The sequence below is a fragment of the Macaca thibetana genome, chromosome 10 (genome assembly GCF_024542745.1).
Source record: "Macaca thibetana thibetana isolate TM-01 chromosome 10, ASM2454274v1, whole genome shotgun sequence".
Lineage (NCBI taxonomy): Eukaryota > Metazoa > Chordata > Mammalia > Primates > Cercopithecidae > Macaca > Macaca thibetana.
Window position 1 is genome coordinate 3,099,783 of NC_065587.1, and position 21,471 is coordinate 3,121,253.

The 21,471-nt window shown below is 42.4% G+C and overlaps 1 long non-coding RNA gene across 1 annotated transcript; it reads right to left on the reverse strand.

Annotated features, from left to right (window-relative positions):
- Positions 1 to 4,139: 4,139 nt before the first annotated feature.
- Positions 4,140 to 19,034, reverse strand: LOC126929862 (uncharacterized). The gene is made up of 4 exons (XR_007717305.1): positions 18,750 to 19,034; positions 13,354 to 13,511; positions 7,397 to 7,445; positions 4,140 to 4,336 (listed from the first exon to the last, which is right to left on the reverse strand). It is a non-coding gene; the product is annotated as an uncharacterized LOC126929862 (long non-coding RNA).
- Between the last annotated feature and the right edge of the window lie 2,437 nt (positions 19,035 to 21,471).

Genomic DNA, 21,471 nt, shown 5'->3' on the forward strand with positions numbered 1-21,471 from the left:
ACCAAAAGCAAAAGGAGCTGCTTTAGGCTGTCCAGCAGGTGGACTCCACCAGGCTTGCCTTTCAGATGGTTTGAGTCCAAGAAGACTCCTGAGGAGGGAGTGTTGAAGTTGGGTTTTGTAGTATAAATAGGAGTTTGCCAGGTGTGCACAATTATATTGGGTAACTATATGAAGGATGGGCTGTAAAGAGGGAAACTAGGGGTACATGGAGAAGTGATACGAGTCTTAGGAGAAGTCAGTAACATTTTCCAAGAGTCCCTGGAGCTCCTTCCCGGCAGCTTAGTGGGAAGAGCTGCTGCCACTGCCTGGTCATGAGGGCAAGGGCCTGAGCCCAGGACCCCAGGCTCTGGAATTTCTCTACTGCAGGGATAATGGAGCTGCAGCAGGGTGCAGATCTGTAACAAGGCCTGGTGCAGACAGCACACTTCACCCACACCAGGAAGGAAATGAGAAAGGAGTTCCTTTTCAGTTTTTTGCATTTGAGGTAAGTTTTTGTGATTTTTTTTAATTCCTCAGAATCAGTGATTTGGCAGTGGCATCCAAAACAGCCAGGCCATCCGTCAGTCACCTGGTGGAGAAAATCTCGATGGTGAAGGGAACATTTGAACGGGAAGCTGCAGCAGGGCGTTCGGTGGCGGGGGTCAGGCGGAGGAGGTGACTAAGTGAGTCACTGCAACACTCTGCTGCTACAATTTAAATTTTAAAATAAACACCTTCTTTGCAGTCGTAGAGATTTCAAGGGAAATAAATAAATATGTAACACATCCGTCCTGCATTACTATTTGCTTTAACTCTCTGCAAAGTCAAGACTGGGGAGTATGTGGGAGAAAAATAAATGTCAGGTTCAATCTCAGAGTGAAGCATCCTTCTTCCAAGCCCCCAACACTTGCCCGGACCTTGCTGATGGCTCCGGGGTTCAGTCCAGAACAGATGCTCTGCAGGCTGTGCCTCCTCTCTAGCCAGGCACAGCATGGGGGGTACATCAAACCCAGGACCCCGGGACGCCCAGCCTGCTTCTCAGGAAAGGCTTCTGTCCACCCACTCAGAGTGGGGATTGATTACAATCCAAAGGGCAACAGGAGAAAGGTTATGAATTCTGCCTCTTTGGGTCCAAGAAGACTCTTGAGCAGGGAGTGTTGGAGCTGGGTTTTGTGGTTTGAATAGGAGTTTGCCCAGTGTGCATAGCCAGAGAGGAAGTGCCAGCTGAGAGAACAGCATGGACAAAGACACAGAAGTATGCAAGGGCACGGCATCCAGAGACACTTGTGTGCAGTTCGGGGTTCTGGAGCACAGAGCAGGAGGCTGGCAGGAGATTCGGTTTGAAGAGGTCATCAGAGGGCAGAGTACAAAGCACCAGGATAGAGATTCTGTCTTCTAGACATGGGAAGCCTTGGGCTATTGTAAGTAAAAGTGCAGTGATGAACAGGGTGGATGTGTGTGTCTGTGGGGGTGGGGCAGATGAGGCAAAATGGGGGGCCATGGTGTTTACCTGATGGTGATTTCCATCACTGAGAGGAGTGAGAGGCGTTTGTGCACCAGCGGCTTTTCACGCAGGCAGGAGCAGCGTCCCTCCTGCCGGTCTCTGCTGCTGGACCCACACAAAGCCACAGTGACTCAGGGAGGAGGTGGACAAAGGCTTTTGGGACTAAAACACTCTGGCCTGGGAGAGCCCATGCCTTTCCGAGTGACGCAGACCCTGGAGGCTCCATTTCCGAGATGCCGGACGGCTCCTCCTCCCTTCTTCTGCAGACGGGCACGCCCAGGCCACAGGAGGAAAGGACCCTGGAGGATCCCCCTGTGCTGGCGTGCGGAGGAGGACCGGACCGAGGGCAAGAGGCGCAGCTCCAGTGGCTTCTCCGGAAGCCATTCCCCACTGTTTCACACGGGCCTGGAGCCTACTTCTCAGACTGGCTTTGGATTTCTCCCCGCTGACCCTGACTGGGCTGGGCGCCCATCACCCATAAACCCCAAACCCAAACAGCCAGGGCCTGAACCTGGTGGTCTGCAGAGGAAGGGCCTCGATGCCGGCTGTCATCATGGCTGCACCTGCCCAGAAGCCTCCAAGCACGTCCACTCCAGTCGGGGCCACTTTCAGACCTTGTGGTCCAGCCTGGCTGGGAGTCCTGATAGTGAGTCTGAGGCCAAGAATCCACCCTTCCTCTCCCACGTACCTCGCTGCCCCCACACACCACGCTTACCTCCACACACCCCCAATCACAAGTCCCCTCCTGGCCCCTGGTGGCAGGGCCCGCTCCACCAGCACACCTGCCTTCAGTCCCACCCCTGTGCCCACCCCTCCAGTTCCCTCCGGCCACACCCATGCTGAGAAGACCAACAGAGTCCCTTCCCAGCCTCCACATCAACACCTCTGGTGGATTCTCCACCCTCGATTCTCTTCCAATCCCGTTACTCACACGAGGAGACCCCCTACTCACCGCACACTGGTCGGAGGCCTTGCCCCAAGGTGCAAACGTGGGTGGGTGAATGGACCTGTGACCTCACGCTTGCTGGCCTGGTTAGACCCAGCTTCTGCTTTGATTGTACTCGGCTCCTGCCTCAGCCACGTGTCCCATGGGCCACACCCCCAACAGAGGGCTCCCGGCTCCCCAAGGCCTGGACACTAAACCCCCACCTTTCTCAAGGGCTGGTTCTCCTTGTCTCACCCCCAAACAGCCCCTGGTTCCTCGACCTGCCTGCACGAGGCCTCCACCGTGCAGGCACCAGGGGCTCCTCCTGGGAAAGCCAGTTCCCACCAGAAGCCCCAGCCTGGCTCAGAGAACGTTCCCTGCACTTCCACTGAGCCATATTGATGCAAATGATGGAGACACTGAAGCGGAATGATAACTAGCGAAAATATTTTTTTAACATCCTTGCACATTTTTGTTTCTTCCTGAAATTAAATTAAAATTAAGCTTCTTTGGGAGGCAACGCTATAAGAAAATCTGCTGTCCTTTCATTCCATCCTGTTAGTTCAGTTTACAAAGCTATTATGCCCTTTACAGACGAGGAAACCAAGGCTCAAAGAAGGATTAAAACTATTCAGAATTCAGCTTCCAGAAACTTCCATGCCGCCATCCAACTTAAAAGAATTTCAGTAGTGAAACTTGGTAACTCAGAATACTGCATTTTACACATAAGATCGAGTTGGTAAAATATTCACTCCTCCAGGATATAAAGTACCTGACATTTTATGGGAACATTTTCTCTAGTTCAGAATCATTTCCTAATTACTCCAGATTTTCCACAGGATTGATGTTGGTGGACATCTGAGCACATGATCATTAGGGTTTTCGTCTGCCAAGTTCTGTGGTCTTTCGACACTTCAGCATCCAGGCCTCAGGAGGAACAAAAGCCAATCAGGGGAACACTTAAAGGGACAGTTGTTGCTGGTCAGGACGATGGCACTGCCTGAGGGGCAACTGTCGCTGGTCAGGACAATGGCACTGCCTGAGGGGCAACTGTCGCTGGTCAGGACGATGGCACTGCCTGAGGGACAATTGTCGCTGGTCAGGACGATGGCACTGCCTAAGGGACAATTGTTGTGACTAGGATGGTGTCATTGCCTAAGGGACAATTGCTGCTGGTCAGGACGATGACATTGCCTAAGCAAACCTCCCATTCTTAGACTCAGGATTAGAACCAAGGAAAGCATGTCCCCTCAATGAGAATGTGATGCCAGTCCCACGGCAGCAGTCACGGAAATCCTTATAGGACGGGGACAGAGTCCAGGCCTCTGGACACCAGCAGGATTTGAAACACCACCTGGAATTGAAGGAGAAATGGAGTCTCTCTAGACAGCCCATGCCCCTGATGTAAGGGACACCCCGTCCCCCCATGCAATGTGCCCCAGCCCCCAGTGCTAATGTCCCCACGTTTCATTCACCTCTGGCCTGCTTACTTCTACGATTGTTCCAGGAATACCGACTACGGCTCCACCCTGGAGGTAGCAAATTCCACCTCCCCAAGAAGACACAGCCCAGGCCGGGAGCTGTGCATGCAGCTGGGAAAATCCAGCTCCAGCGGTGAAAGGAACGCAGAAGCTTCTGGTTTCCAACAAATGACAAAGCGGCCCAGGCCTGCCGGCAACCTTCCCTGAGCCAAGCCCTGCAGGCACCATAGCAGCCAGAGAGAGGTGGGGGCTATGCCGGGTGACCACGCACAGGCCCTGAGGGGCTCTGAGGTCGCAAAAGGTGTCCGCTTCCTAGGGTGGAAAACGCAGCCGTCCACAGTGGAGAAAAGTGAGGGTTTTCAGGGGGGTGAGCAGGCAGAGAGGGGAGCACCCTTTCTTCCCCTTTCTTCCCATGTTGTGCTGAGTGAGCCAATGCCAGACAAAGACCTATGAGGGAGAAATGCAGCTGCCATCACCTCGGCGGAGGCTGGGTCTCGGTGACATGGGGACTGCTTTCAGCAGACGTGCAGGGGAGCACGCTAAAGAGCTGAATGCCTTCCCCGCCCCAGTTCCCACACGCCCAGCCTCTCCCACCCTCCACTCACTCTGCGCTGGAAAGTGGCTGGGCCTGCTAAGCTGTGCCCGTCCTCCCTGGGATGCGGCTGCCCGTGGAGGCCACAGGGAAGAAGGTCCCCCTTCTCATGGGTTCAGCTTATAGGTCCCTTTAAGCTCTGGCCTCTAAACAAGCCTCTAACGTGAAGGCAACGTTTTGGTCTCCATCTTTACCCTTTCTCACCTGTCTAGGCCTGGGGGCCACAGGCAGGGAGAAGAGTGCTAATCACTGGAGGCCTCATGGAGACCCCAGGAGGGAACCACAGATCTGATGATCCTGCCAAGCCCACGGTCTCTCTCCCCTGCCCCACCACCCCCAGATCTGGAAGATTACACGATTAACACTAAGAGTAAGATGAAAATCTTTTTTAAAAAGCAGTGCAGGCTGGGCACGGTGGTTCACACCTGTAATCCCAGCATTTTGGGAGACCGAGGCAGGCGGATCACCTGTGGTCAGGAGTTTGAGACCAGCCTGACCAACATGGAGAAACCCCGTCTCTAGTAAAAATACAAAATTAGCCAGGCGTGGTGGCAGGTGCTTGTAGGCCCAGGTACTCAGGAGGCTGAGGCAGGAGAATCGCTTGAACCCGGGAGGCAGGGGTTGCGGTGAGCCGAGACCATGCCATTGCACTCCTGCCTGGGCAGCAAGAGCAAAATGCTGTCTCAAAAAAAAAACAAAAAAAAAAACCAAAAAAAAAAAAACCAAAAAAAAACAAAAACAAAAAAAAACAGTGCAAGGGCGAGATACATAGACTAGCCCTGGAGACTCCTTCCTGAGGCATCTCTCCTCTGTGGACAACCCAGGAGGAAAGCCGAAAGCCAGGCCGAGCCGCCATCACATCCCCAGGGACGCATCCCTGGCCACCGTGCTTAATGTCCTCAGGGATTCTGAGCTCACTCACAATGCAAAATCATGGCATTTAGGGGCTCTCATCAATATGTTTTGAACAAAACTATATCAAAGTAGAAAGGAGAGATATTATAAAAGAGAAAAGACGAAGACATGCAGCTGAAGTAAATCATCAAGAAGACTACACTGGAGATGATACATTTGGAAGAAATAATAGTTGGTGTTTAAAACTGAGTGGATGAGTTGAGTGACAGAATGGATACAGCTGAGGACGTATCAGTATGTGGAAGAGCAAGATGGGGCCAGCATCATCTTGAAGGTGGTGTGGAGAGACGAAGGGGGAATGGAGAGATGGAAATTGCAAGGAGGGAGCTGGAGTGGAGAGCAAGAGGGGGCCAGCAAGGCCAGGAAGCAGGAAAGGGGAATGGAGAGACAGGAAATGCAAGGAGGGAGCTGGAGGAGGGAAGTGCCAAGTGCATGCAACAGAAGTGCCAGAAGGGCAGAGAAATGAACAGAGATTAGAGAATGCCCTAAATGAGCAAGAAATAAAGAAAATGCAAGACCTTGAATTGAAAAGCCTCAAAGAGTCCAAAAAAAAAAAAGAAAGAAGAAAGAAAGAAAGAAAGAAAGAAAGAAAGAAAGAAAGAAAAAAGAAAGAAAGAAAGAGAGAGAAAGAAAGAAAGAGAAAGCAGCAAAACTAGACAAAGGTAAAATTCATTTTTAAAACATCAGAAATAAGGAAAAAATTTAAAAGTTATCAGGAAAAAAATGCCAATAAATATAAATAAAAATCAAGTTGGTATCACAATTGTCAACCATGGAAGCCAAGCAATAGTGTAACAATAATTTTTAAATATTAAGAAAAGAATGATACCCAGATTGTTATATCAAGCTAATATATTATTTAATACTGGGGTAAAATAAGATTTTCTCAGGCATAAAAAAATGGATGAATTTGCACTGAATTTAGGAGCCTCTGGTCATCAAAAGATATTAGGTGAGAGTGAGAAACAAGACACAGAGCAGGAGAAGGTAATTCCAGCACTTTCAACCAAAAAACAGAGCTCATCTTCAAAGCATATATATGTGGTTTTGTTTTTGTTGTTTTTGTTTTGAGACAGGGTCTTGCTCTGTCTGCCAAGCTAGAGTGCAGTGGCATAATCACAGCTCACTGCAGCCTCAACTTCCCAGGTTCAAGCGATCCTCCCACCTCAACCTCCTGACTAGCTGGGACCACAGGTGCACACCATCACGTCTGGCTAATTTTGTTTATTTTTAGTAGAGATGGGGTCTCACTATGTTGCCCAGGCTTGTCTTGAACTCCTGGACTCAAACGAGCCTCCCTCCTTGGCCTCCCAAAGTGCTGGGATTACAGGTGTGAGCCACTGCACCCAGCCTAGCGTTTTATTTCTTTAACTCACACAAATCAATAAAAAGACAAGCAACTCCAAAAGGTAGACAAAAATATAGGAACAGATACTTAGAAAGAGAGGGTAAAAATGATTAACAAATGAATCAGGGGAAGGCAAAATAAAGTCATGCCAAGACGTGCCTACTAGACTGAAAAGCAAATGAATGTATTTGTAACTTATTAGCCCTTTAGGAAACAACTGGAAATAGGAATATCAGTGTGGTCACAGAACAATCACAGCTCACAAACTGTGGTGGTGAGAGATCTAATTGGAATGTCAACTTTGGGACACACTTGATATTATTTAGTCAAGGTGCAGGTACATAGCTCCTACCCAGCAATTCACGATTCAGTACAAACCCTAGGCAAACTCACTGGCATGCCCACTAGGACACATATGTGAAACCCTTCCTGGCAACCGGGCCTGTAACTGCCCCAAACTAGAAACCAACTCCAGTGTCCATCGACTGAACTGTAGAAAATTAAATGGTGGTACAGCCATACAGCAAATTCCTAGACTGTGCAAAAATTAGTAAAGTACAGGGGCATCCAAAAATATGCATGAAACCCAAAACATAAAAACATAATGTTGAGTGAAACAGGACAGGTACAGTTCCACTGATGTGAGACTCACCTATGATTTCATTGCATGAAACGGCACAGGCAGAACTGAATGTCCAAAGCTAAAACCATAAAGAAATGCAAGAAAATGAGTCCACGGTGACGATAGTTGTTACCTAGAGGCGAGTGAGATAGAAAGGATTGCAGACAGCTGGGGGCACACAGGGCACCCCAGGTTGCTGGTAATATTCCATCTCATGGCCTGGTGTTGAGGTCATGAGCACTTACAGGGGAGTCTCCCTTTCCTTACTTATCAACAGGTGCAATGTTTGTGCCATTTGCCATATGTCTGTATTACCATTCAGAGAAGGAAAAGAAGTAACATTCAAAGAAGGAAGGAAGGAAAAAGGGAAAGAGAGGGGGAGAGAGGGAGGCAGGCAGGTTGCAACAGGAATCTGCATCACACAGCACTGGGGAGAAGACGGGGGGCTCTTCCCCTGAGGAGTGGCAAACTTGAGTCCTCATCACGGATGCAGACCTGGGTCTCTGCAAACTAAATTCTCGGCACACAAAGAGCAGAATCTCTAGTCCAAGAGTTAAATTCAGAATACCAATGTATTGATTGATGATGAGAAATAAAAATGGCTATGAACACTTACATAAATTAATACATGAAATAATGAAAAGGAAAGTATGTGTGTAGTTTCCAAAAGTTGTTTCAATAAGCATTTTTTTTGAATACAAGGTAAAACTTTTTAGTATTGGGATAAATGGGTTTTAAGGTGAAAAACATTATGATGACAAAAAGCAGTGCTATATACTGACACAACAGTGTGCTAGATCAAGAAGATATAGTGGTTATGAATATATATGCCCTTTAAAATAGCCCATCACAATATATAAAATAACAACTGACAGCACTACGAGAGAACAGAGACAACAAAATTTATTGCCCAAGATCTTAACAAAGCCCTATCAGAAACTGGTAGATTAGAGGGACAAAAAAAAAAAACAAAACAAAAAAGCATAAATACATATAAAATTTGATTGACAAGATTATTAAAAATCCCAGAGCAAAATATATGTCTGTGTGGAGGGCAGCTTTCACAACCAAGGATGACGGATGAGGTTGGAAGCTACAATCAGCCCAAACAATCCACCCAGCTTAGTCTGTTCCCTGAGCACAAAGCAATGAAATTAGAAACCAATAACAAAAATGATTACAAAAAATAAAATACCATATGTTCAAAAACTAAAACGTCATTCTGCTAAAAAGACTTTAAGATACAGAGTAAAAAACAAGAGATTACAAAATAATGGAGCCACACTGTAATGATAGCTGCATATGTTTAAATGTATTTATCAGGAAGTAAGAAAAAATGAGCTAAGTATTCAATTCAAGCAGAAAACAAACACGAAACAGAAGCAACCCAAAGGGGAAAAAAAAAAGAAAATAAAATAGATAAGGACATAAATCAATGAAATAGGGAAGATTAACAAAACCAAAAGCTATTTCTTTAAAATATTAATAAAATATACAAAAAGCTCTGGCAAATCTAGTCAATACAATAAGGGGAAGATGCAAATTTTAAAAACAGAATCCAAAAGAGGAAGTAACTGCATAAACAATGTAAAATCTTTTTTATAAAGTCATCAATTTGAAAACACAGGCAACATGGACACATTTTTGGAAAAGTATAATATTCCAAATTGGAGCAAGGATAAATAGATTTTCATTTAAAATTCATAATGGTAATTAAAACCACCCCCAAGAGGAAAAAAAAAAAGGCAGTAAAAAATCAGGCCAAGAACATTCCACAAAAAAAGTTACATCAAACTTTTAAACAAGAAAGAATCTATGTCTTATACAAATCACAAGTTGTTCCAAACAATGACAGAGAGACAGAGAGCTTCTGTTAACTATAAAATTGTTTGCTTGATTCCAAAGCTGGTTTAAAAAAAAAAAAACACACACACTTTAAAATGCGAAGTATAGCTCTCTTCACTTATGAATAGTCTTACATACATATTTGCTAATTGACTTTAATGTTGTGTTAAAATAATATATTATAAATAGAGTTCATCAAAAGAATGAAAAAAATTTTAACATCAGAAAACCTATGAATTTAATTCACCACTTTAAGATACTAAGGTGAAGAAAGAAAAAAATATTGACTAGGTCAGTAGAAGCAAAAAAAAAAAAAGCGCTTATAAATATCCAACATATTTTAAAATAAAATTATTTACATCACATTATTATTATTACATACAGTATTTCCAGAAAACTACAACTAAAGGAGAATGTTCTTTATCTGATAAATAACTACGCTTGTCTTTGACAAATACCATATTCAGAAGATGGACTTGAAGCATGGCTCCTTTAAGACCGGAAACAAGAAAACGCAATGTTATTGCTACTGACAAAGCTGTCCAATGGACTCATCAAGAGAAAGATCAACAAGAGGTAGAAGAATATATCAAGACAAGTCAAGGCTATCCTTTTGCAGATGGTATGACCACCTAAATAGAAAATGCCTCAGAATCAATGCACGCAGTATTGGAACTAAGAGTTCTACAAAAATTAAGAGGTGTGATTTCAACTGTACCATGATATTTCTTCACACTGGTAATTTCTAACTAAAACATGTAATAATAAAACAATATAACATTTACAATAACAAGAAAAACTTAAATATATCTAAGAATAAATCTAACAAAGAATTCATGATTCCTTAGAAAGTTTTAAAATTAATTAAAGGATATAAAAAAAGATTAGAATAAAGAGAAGATATACCATATCCCATAATGGGATAGTTTAACATTTGAAGAAATGGCAGTTCTCCCCCAAAGCCATACTTACATGAGATTCTGATAAAAAAAATTTAGGAGCAATTTTTGAAGACTTCAACAGTCTTATTCTGACATTTACATGAAAAAATAAAACTCTTCAAAAAATAAACAATTTCAGAAAAAGGGAGAATAAAAGAGACTTGGCCTATAAGATATGAAAAAAATTCCACAAAATACTACTTTTAAAAAAAAGTGCAAGTTTTTGTATAGAAATATTAAATTCATAAGTGGAATAAAACAGGAAGCTCAACGCCAGACCCATGTGTGTTTAAGGATCTGTTTTATGAGAGAAGTGACGCACGTCAGTGAGACAGCAACAGACTTTTTTTAATAGATGGCTTTGGGTACCACTGGCTTGCCTGATGGGTAAAATTAAAATTGGAACTCTTCCTTACATCTTAAATAAAATGATCTCTAGATTGATTAAAAACTCAAATGAAAAGGAATAAAAATAAAGCTAATAGAAGATTGTTGGAGAAAACTTTTTATCTTGAACTGAATATGCACATTTTATGTAATACCCCAAATGTACAAAATCTAAGGTGAAAAAAATTGGATTTTACCATAGCGATGTGGAAGGGGGGCAGGGAAGTGCTGGGTACAGGAGGGTGTGGTCCCTGGCTATGGCTCCACCCCAGGGCCTGTGCCCATGGACCTAGGTCGGGACAGGCATTTCTGTTTTCCTGCCCAAATGTTGCATTTCCCAAGACCACCCTGGCCCACCACACACCCATCTATGCCTATGACCCCATCGGACACACACACGTGGCTGGACTTCAAGAGGAACATATCAGTGGAAGAAGACACAACAGCTGGATGTCAAGAAGGCCCCAGCGGAACAGCACACTGACAGACACGGGCACAGGCTTGGCAGGCCATTGACCTGCAGAACGACGTGGAGTTCATGGAGTTCAGCCAGGGAGGTCAGAGGAGAGCCTGGGCCGCTGAGCCGCCCGACTCTAAGGGAAATCCATCTTCCCACTCTATCTCCCTTCTGGCTCCCTATCCATCTGCTGAGAACTTCCACTCAATAAAACCTTGCACTTAAGCCAGGCACAATGGCTCACGCCTGTAATCCCAGCACTTTGGAAGGCTGAGAAGGGCGGATCACGAGGTCAGGAATTCAAGACCAGCCTGGCCAATATGGTGAAACCCCATCTCTACTAAAAATACAAAAATTAACTGGGCGTGGTGGCGAGCGCCCATAGTCCCAGCTACTCGGGAAGCTGAGGCAGGAGAATCACTTGAACCCAGGCGGCAGAGGTGGCAGTGAGCCGAGATTGTGCCACTGGACTCCAGCCTGGGCCACAGAGCAAGACTCCGTCTAAAAAAAAAATAGCAATAATAACAACAACAAAAAAACACCTTGCACTTATTCTCCAAGCCCGCGAGTGATCCGACTCTTCCAGTACACCACGGCAAGAAACCCCGGGATACAGAAATCCCTGTGTCCTTGTGGTAAGAAAGGGTGTCTAATTGAGCTAACACAAGCTGCCTATAGATGGCTGAACTAAAAGAGCGTCCGGTAACACACGCCCGCTGGGGCTTCAGGAGCTGTAAACATTCACCCCGAGATGCTGCCATGCAGTCGGAGCCCCACAACCGGCCCATCTGCATGCTCCCCTACGGGTCTGAGCAGCGGGGCACTGAAGAAGTGAGCCACTTCCCCGTCACACGTCCTGCGAGAGGGATAAGGGAACCTTTCCCCTTTCAATAGCAACATTAAAAATCTGGGTTTGAGATAAAAAGGCATCATTAAAGTAAACAAGTGACAGACTGGGGGGAGAATGACTACATCTTTTAAAATCAACCAGATATTGGCATCTAGAACATGCAAGGAAATGGTGAAATCCAACAAAATAAAAACAATAGACTATTAAAATGGTTAAGGTATACGAGTAAGAGCTTCACAGAAAGGGAAACGTGAATGGCTGCTAAGTGAGGAGGAGACACACAACTTCCTTGGCAACCACAGAGGTGCAGGTTAAAACGATGATAAGATTACATTTTGCACCCATTCATCTAATTGACAAAACTTTCAAGGAGTGTAAAAATGCTGGTGAGGGTGTAGTAAAATGAACCCCTCACGCACTGCTGATGGGAATGTGGTCTGCCACACAGAGCAAACTGTCTGTGCCAAGTGGAATTAACGGGCATCTCCTAGGATCCAGCAGTGCCACTCCTGAGTGAAAACCCAGGGAAATCCATAAAGACCCCAGCGTGTGGATGTTGCAGTAAGGTGTGTGGTGGGGGGAGCCAGAGGCAATTCAGGGGTCCATGACAAGAGGAATGGGGTAGGTGAAGGCACGGTGGATGCACGCTGTGAAGCGAAGGCTGGCAGAGGGCCATACAGAAACGTCAGTGCGTTTGCACAACAGTGGTGAGTGAAGAAAATTAGGAAACAAATGAGATCTATACATAGTAAAATAACATGTATGGAAATGTAAAATGAACACATAACCCTTGACAAATTAGATTTTTCAAAGCTACACAAATATTTAGGTACAGATGAAAACCCATTAGAAAGAGTGATTCTGTCGGAGGAGTGGAGAGGGGATGGGAGCTGGGATCCAGGATGAAGGAGAAACGGAATAAAACAACCAGAGGTCTTGTAGGGCATGATGGTGAGAATGGATTGTCAGTGAGGAGTCGGATGAACAACTCTATGAACCTGTGAATGAAAAGTATGGCTACGGCTACTATTAAAACTAATACTAATGACAATAGTGTGTAAGAAAAGCGTGGACTTTGTTCAAAACTTTAATATGCCAGCCAGTGAATGTGTGACCCTGAGAAAGTTACTTGCCTGTGTGAGCCTCAGTTTTCTCAAGCATGGAATGAAAATGCGAACAAAAATGTCTTCGTTTTTCCAAACTCAAGTCCAAAGAAAGGTCCAAATTCAAGAAGACTCTTTAACTATGATGAAAAGTCACTACCAAAACTGATTTTAAGCCCTGATACATTGAGACAATTTTTTTTTTAATCAGTAACCACATTTCTGAATGACAGCCAGTCAGTGGCAGCCTCACTGTCCCAACCCTGAGTCCACGGCCAAAGTCATCCAGTCTCTAAATGTTCCCCCTCCCAAGTCTGCCAGTCTTGGAGCTCCACGGCCAGTCTGCTCTGTTCAGGGTGACCACACTCTACAATCACAGCTCTCCCTTACTTAGCAAGAATTACCTTTCAGATTTTTGGTTTCAGCATTTCGTTTGGCAAGGATAATCAAGTCCAGCTTCTGGAGATCACGTGATGATCAAATGAGGCCATTTAGTAAGGGCCATTGAGTAGCAGTGTCTCAGCAGCCAGCCTGTCAGAGTTGGTCAAGCCTGAAGCCTCATCTGTAAACCACAGAAAGGAACAAGAAAACTGAGAAAAGATGCTGATAATGTAACGAATTGTTCTCATATGTGAATATACCTTTGTTGGCAGCCCAAGTCATGCCAGTCTTTGTATTGACAAGCAAGTGGAAAAGTATACATTTAAGATAGCCTCTCTAGTGCACTGAGCCCCAGTGTAACTAATGAAATAATAATAAGGAATGTATAACTAAAAGCGAATAGAGGTAGGAATAGGAAACGTGATATCTGATTATCACTGTCACACGTTGAAAAGAATGTGAAAGGCCGGCAGGGGGTGGCTCACACCTGTAATCCTAGCACTCTGGGAGGCCAAGGTGGGCGGATCACCTCAGATCAAGGGTTTGAGACCAGCCTGGTCAACATGGCCAAACCCCACCTCTATTAGAAGTACAAAAATTAGCCGGGTGTGGTGGCGGGTGCCTGTAATCCCAGCTACTCCAGAGGCTGAGGCAGGAGAATCACTTGAACTTGGGAGGCTGAGGTGGCAGTGAGCCAAGATCATGCTATTGCACTCCAGCTTGGGTGACAAGAGCAAGACTCCATCTCAAAAAATAAATAAATAGTATAAACAGAAAAGAATGTGAAAAGTAAAAATAAGAAATAAAGAATAAATGGAACAAATAGAATATATAAGGTAACATAAATTTTCAAATTTAAATTTGAAAATTTGAAAATTTAACTATGTTACCTTAGTTAAATACCTAAGAATAGAATTAAACTTTCCCCTCATTCTGAAAAAGAATGTATTTAAAAAGAAAAGTCACATAGCATCATACTTTTTGAGAAAATATTGTAAAATATTGTAAAATATTTTCTCAAAATATTGTAAAATATTGTAAAATATCAGATTAAATTAAAAGTAATGGGACTGTGTTTTCCAAATAAAGAGTAAAATTGTCAAATTGAATGATAAAGGAAAATTCAAATATATGCTACCTAAGAAAGACACATGTTAAAGATAAATATGCAGATTGCATAAAATATAGTGGGAAAATATACACCACACGAATGTTAACTGATAGAAAGTTGGTATGCTTATCATTAGACAAAATGGAATTTAAGACAAGAAGTGTTACTAGAAAAAAATAAGAAATATTACTAGAGAATAAGGAGAAACATTTCACAACACTACTAGAATTACATCTCAATTGGAAGATGTCACGATATAAGCAAGAATAAAAAATACTCAAATAAAAAGGAGATTCAGGCTGTGCATGGTGGCTCATGCCTGAAACTGCAATACTTTGGGAGACCGAGTAGGGAGGATTGCTTGACCCCAGGAGTTTGAGAGCAGTCTGGGCAACATAGTGAGGCTACATCTCTTACCTAAAAATTATTTTTTTTAATTTTTTTTTTAAAAAAGAAAACACAACTACAGACTAGATAGGTCTTAAAAGAACAATAAGGCATTTTGAATTACTTTATGCCAAAAAATTCTGAAACTTTAAATGAAATGTACAAATTCCTTGGAAAACACAACTTCCAAAAAGTTACACAAAAATGAATACCAAGTCTAGTCATTAATGTATTAGACAGTTTTAATCCATAGTTTTAAAAGTCTCATGCACACACACACAAAATTTCAATGGCTTCCTGGTAAATTCTTCAGAATACCTAAAGGTGATATAACACCACTGGGTACAAAAAGTACAAAGGATAAACATTAACATTCATACATGACACAACTAGCACCTAACTAAGAATAGAATTAAGCTTTCCCCTCATTCTGAAAAAGAATGTATTTTAAAAAGAAAAGTAACATAGCAAGCATCACACTTTTTGAGAAAATACTGTAAAATTTCTTCTGAGATTAGGAAAGAGAAAAGGATTTCTATTTTTTTCTATAATAAAGAAACAAGTAAGTAAATGCATAATAATTGGAATGAAAAAATTAAAAATGTCACACTTATGTAAGAAAATCCAAAATAAATACCTGAAAAATTTATGAGTATTATTAGATTTAATAAGGGATTATGGCAGAATTTCTTAATTTTAAGTCAAAATACTGAATAAACTATGTTTTTATCTCTGCAACAATAATTAGAAATTTTTTTTTAATTACCATTTAAAATAGTACCAGAAAACAAAATCTAGGACCTAGGAAATAAACTATTTACATAAACTGTATTAAAAACTACTATGATTGTTGACAAATATTTCAAAGCAGACCTAAATAAATGTATTTATAGATTTAAAGACACAATACTCTAAAGATATTAGTTTTCCCCAACTTTATCTAAAGATTCCATGTAACTCCAATCAAAATATCAGGGGGTGTGTGTGTGTGTGTGTGTGTGTGTGTGTGTGTGTGTGTCTTCTTTCTCTCTGTCACCAGGTATTAGGAACCAATATAACCCACTGTCTAAATAAAAGACAGTATGAAAGAGAATTCTTGGAAGATGTCCAAGTAGAAGCACCAGGAATCCACTTTACCACAAATTGTCCTGGCAGAATCTGTCTGGTGTAAGTATTTTGGAACTCTGAAGTCTATTTGAAGGCGTACAAGTTCCAGGGTAAGACTTGCACAGTAAAATTGCAGTCAATTTTGGTCAGTTTCAGCTCTAGCTTAATGGCAAATACCCATCTTCCACCCCCCATGCCTATGCCAGGCATCCATGCATGTGTTCCTGAAGTAGCTTGTATGTAGCTTGTAGGAGTCAGGGTGAGCAATAGCGATCCTGCTCTCTAAATATGAGGTATCTGTGTTCTGATTGCTGATTGCTGGTTCTGATCACAGAGGTGCAGACACACAGGAGGGCAGCCATTTTCGCACAGCTCTCCCACCCACTGAGTTGTTGCGATCCTCTTCCCCGTTGGCTGAAACAACTTTCAGGGGATTTAAAATAGGGTTACCTTTTGTTACTCCTCTTTATTTTCCTATTTTTCCCCTTTGGGGAGCCAGCAATCTAAGGACTAGGACATTCAAAGGCAATCATATATACAGGGGAATTCAGAAAATCACTATGCAGGCCCAGGGAAAGTCACAAGCTCAGAACAGAGATACCTTAAAACAGTTTTTTAAAGCAATTCCTGGAAAAGCGGGGGAGTCAGACCTCTAACAATACCACAGTATAAGATTAAAATGTCTAGCTTTAAAGAAAAATAGGCCGGGCGTGGTGGCTCATGCCTGTAATCCCAGCACTTTGGGAGGCCAAAGCAGGCGGATCATGAGGTCAGTAGATCGAGACCATCCTGGGTAACACGGTGAAATCTCATCTCTACTAAAAACACAAGAAACATTAGCCGGGCGTGATGGTGAGCGCCTGTAGTCCGAGCTACTCGGGAGGCTTAGGCAGGAGAATGGCGTGAACCCGGGAGGTGGAGCTTTCAGTGAGCTGAGATTGCGCCACTGCACTCCAGCCTGGGCAATAGAGTGAGACCCCGTCTCAAAAAAAGAGAGAAAAAAGGTATAAGACACAAAAAGAAACAGAAAAGTATGGTCTATTCAAAGGAAAAATGAATCAACAGATATTGTCCCTGAAAAAGACCTGGTTGCAGATCTACTAGTTAAAGACTAAATGACTATCTTAAAGATGCTTGGCATTAAAAGATATGGACAAAGATAAGAAAATTCTAAAGCTGAAAAGTACAATAACTAAAATAAAATCTAGAGCGATTCAAAAACAAATGTAAACAGGCAGAAGAAAAAAATAAGTAATCTTAAATATATGACAACTTGAGTGATTGAGTCTGAGGAACAGAAGAAAAACAAATGAAGAAATGGGAACAGATCCTAAGGGACTTGTGGGTCACTATCAAGCAGACTAACATATGTATTGTGGGATTACCAGAAGGAGAGGAGAGATAAATGGGCAGAGAAATTATTTGAAGAAATAATGGCCAAAAACTTTTCAAATTTGATGGAAGATATGAATATAAACATCCAAGAAGCTCAATGAACTTCGAGAAGTATAAACTCAGAGAGAATCATATTGAGGCACATTATAATCAAACTGTCAATAGACAAAGAGAGAATCTTAAAAACAGCAAAAGAGAAGCAACTTAACACATGCAAGAGACTTCCAGTAATATTAATAGAAGATTTCTCATTAGAAACCTTGGAAACAAGAGGCAGTGGGTTTATATATTTCAAGTGCTAGAGGAAAAAATCATCAATGAAGAATTCCATATATGGCAAAACTGTCCCTCAAAATGAGAGAGTAATTAAGACATTCCCAGATAATGGAGAAAGTTCCTTCACTAGATCTGCCCTGTAAGAATTGCTGAAAAACTGCCAGATGAAAAGAATGAACCCTGGATGGTAACTTGAAGCTGAGTGAAGAAATAAATACCCCAGTAAAGGTAAATACACAGACAGTTATAAAAGCTAGTCTTATTGTAACTTTGGGTTGTAACTCCACTTTTTGTATTCTACATGGTTTAAGAGGATAATACATTAAAAATTATTAGTCTATGTCTTTGGACACACAATGTCTAAAGGTGTAATTATGTGACATCAATAACTGAAATGGTAAAGGACAAAGATGTATAGGATCAGACATTCTTATGTTATTGACATTAAGTTGGTATAAGTTCAAATTAGGCTATTATAATTTTAGGAGTTAAATGTAATCTCAATGATAACCACAAAAAATAGCTATAGAATATACAACAAAGGAAATGAGAAAGGAATTCAAATGCTTTACTAGAAAAAAAAAAATCAAGTAAACACAAAAGAATTAATGCAGGGAATAAGGGAAAGAAAAATTATAAGGCATATGGAAAACAAAAAGCAAAATGACAAAAGTAACTTCCTTTTTATTAGTATTACTCCACAAGAAAATAGATCAGACTTTCCAATCAAAAGAGATAAGCAGAATGGATAAACAAATAAAAACAAGCATGATCCAACTGTATACTGTCCATAAGAGACTTACATTAGATCCCAAAACACAAATAGATTGAGAGAGAAAGAATGTAAAAAGATATTCCATGCACATAGTAATCGAAAGAGAGTAAGACGGCTATACTAATATCAAACAAAATAGACTTTAATCAAAAAAGTTTACACGAGACAAAGAAGGACAATGTATAATAATAAAAGGCTCAATACAGCAAGAAGATATAATAGTAAACATTTACACACCTACTAACAAACCATCGAAATACATGAAGAAATTCAGACACATACTATAAGTTGGTTATTGAACCTGGAAGAAATTATGCTAAGTGAAATAAGTCAGCCACAAAAGAACAAAGATGGTATGATTCACTCACATGAGGTCCCCTAGAATAGTCAAATTCATAGAGCAGAAATAGTTACAGGTAGTTAGGCAGGAGTGGGAGCAGGAGAGGCTCTCTCCAACCCACTAGGAATGTCAGGTGATGGTTCAGCAGTGGTCACCTTGCCTCTCTAAAAGTGATAAATTGGTAGCTGGTGCCATGGAGAGGCTATTTCCTGATGTCCACACCTATTGCACTAAAGTGATAACAGAACACAAGCGCCAGAGAGAAACAACTTTCTGGGCATGCACAGTAAGAGACAAAATGGCGGAGGATGATCTTCCGGGGCAGTCCACAGGGCATACGTACAGCTTCCCCAACACACTGCGCATGCTCATTTCCCAAGGTAAGGAGCGCACTGCGCATGTGGGCAGCCCAGCCTAAGGGAAGAATCGCGGGAAAAGGATGCAAGATGCCGGCCTATAAAGTCGTAGGATCACAGTTAAGCAGGGAATTTGTTCTTCAAGTCCCCCACTAGGATTTCTTCCAAGTGTTATTTTCTATTCTAAAGCCTTTTTAATAAACTTCCACTCCTGCTCTGAGGCTTGCCTCAGTCTCTTTTTCTGCCTTCTGCCCCTCAGTTGAATTCTTTCTTCTGGGGAGGCAAGAATGGAGGTTGCTGCAGACCCGAACGGATTGACTGCCGGTAACTCAGATACCTTCCCCTGGTAACAAAAGTGGAATGGTGATTGCCAGGGGCTAGGAATAGGGAATCAGGGGTTAGTATTGAATGGGTAGAGTTTTACTTTGGGAAGATGAAAAGTTTCTGTGAATGATGGATGGTGGCAATGGTTTCATAATCGTGTGACTATGCTGTAAACCAAAAATACAATTACAAACACTCCAACTGACTGATGGGTCCTGCTGTCAACCAAGGACACTCGGAAGAAACCTGCCATGAGAGGAAGTGGAAGGTTGGGCATGCCTCATTTTACCCTCCTCCCTTTGGAGTTCAGACACAACAGACCAGCGATACCATGAAGACAGAGACCTGAAGAATGAAAAAAACAGACTCCTTGTAGCAATAGGACACCAAATTCCAACCTTACTGCATCACATGACGAACCGCAGGCTCTGAAAGAAATGGAAGTGTTCTACCTCAAAATACATTTCTTTGACATATTTTGCAATGACCCTGCAAAGCTGTCTCTTGTGGGGGACATCTGCATTCTGTAGAGAATCCCTTTCCCTTTCCAGGTCTTTTCTCTGATCCTGGACAGAATTAACTAAGAGTCTGGCACCTTTTTAAGTCTGATAAGAAGGACTCACAACCTATTGTATCTGAAGCCTGCTCCCCACAGCTTCATCTGCATAATAAAAACCTTGGTCTTCACGACCCCTTATCTTAACCCAGACATTCCTTTATATTGATTCCAGATCTTTAGATGATAACTTAACTCTTTCAACCAATTGCCAATCAAAAAACCTTTGAATCCGCCTATGACCTAGAAGCTAGAAGCTTCAATTGTCCCACCTTTCTGGGCTGAACCAATATACAGCTTACATTTATTGATGGATGTCTGCTTGTAACTTCTGTCCCCCTAAAACGTAAAAACTCCAGCTATAATCCTTGGGCACATGTTCTCAGAACCTCAGAACCTGTGTCAAACATCATGGGCCTCACATTTGGCTCAAAATAAGTATCTTTTTTTTTTTTTTTTCTGAGATGGAGTTTTACTCTTTTTGCCCAGGCTGGAGTGCAATGGTGTGATCTCAGATCACCGCAACCTCTGCCTTCTGGGTTCAGGCGATTCTCCTGCCTCAGCCTCCTGAGCAGCTGGGATTACAGGCCTGCACCACCATGCCTGGCTAATTTTGTATTTTTAGTAGAAACAGGATTTCTCCATGTTGGCCAGGCTGGTCTCGAACTCCCGACCTCAGGTTATCCTCCCGCCTCGGCCTCCCCAAGTGCTGGGATTACAGGTGTGAGCCACCATGCCCGGCCCAAAATAAATCTCTTTAAATATTTTACAGAGTTTGTCTCTTTATGTCAATACTGCCTGATGACACTGAATTTTACAATTAAAAATGATTAAAATGGTTACATCTATCCCATGCATATTTACCATAATCCTAAAAATTGCATATTTTTTTTAAAAGATCAGTGGTTGCAAGGAGTTCAGAGAAAGGGGGAGGGTTGAACAGGTGGAACAAAAGGGATTTTTTAAGGCAGTGAAACTATTCTGTATGATCTGCAATATTTGAAATGATGCATTTGCTAAAATCCATAGAGTGTATAACACTAAGTATGAATCCTAATGTAAACAATGGACTTTAGTTAATAATAGTGTAGCAAAAGCTAAAAATGAAAACAAACAAACACAAAAGACTGTGGAACAAGCATAGGAGAGAGAGAGCACTGGAACAGAACAGAGTCCAGAGGCAGACCCCACGTGGTCAGTCACAAACCTGCCAGGGTGCCATGGCAGTGCAGGGAGGAAATAACTGAAATTTTGTTGGCACATTTGGAAAATGTGTATCATGTAGAAAAACCTGAACCTTGATGCTTAACTTACCCTATCCACAAACATCAGTTCCAGGTGGGTCACAGCCAAAGTGTGGTTGGAAAAATGCTAAATCTAGAAGCTGACATAGAAAAATATCTTCATGACCACAGGAAAACGGGGAGATTTCTTAAAGAGCACACAACAAAATGCTAACTACAAAGTAAAGATCAATAAAATGGACTGCATTAAAATTAAGGACTTCTAAGCAT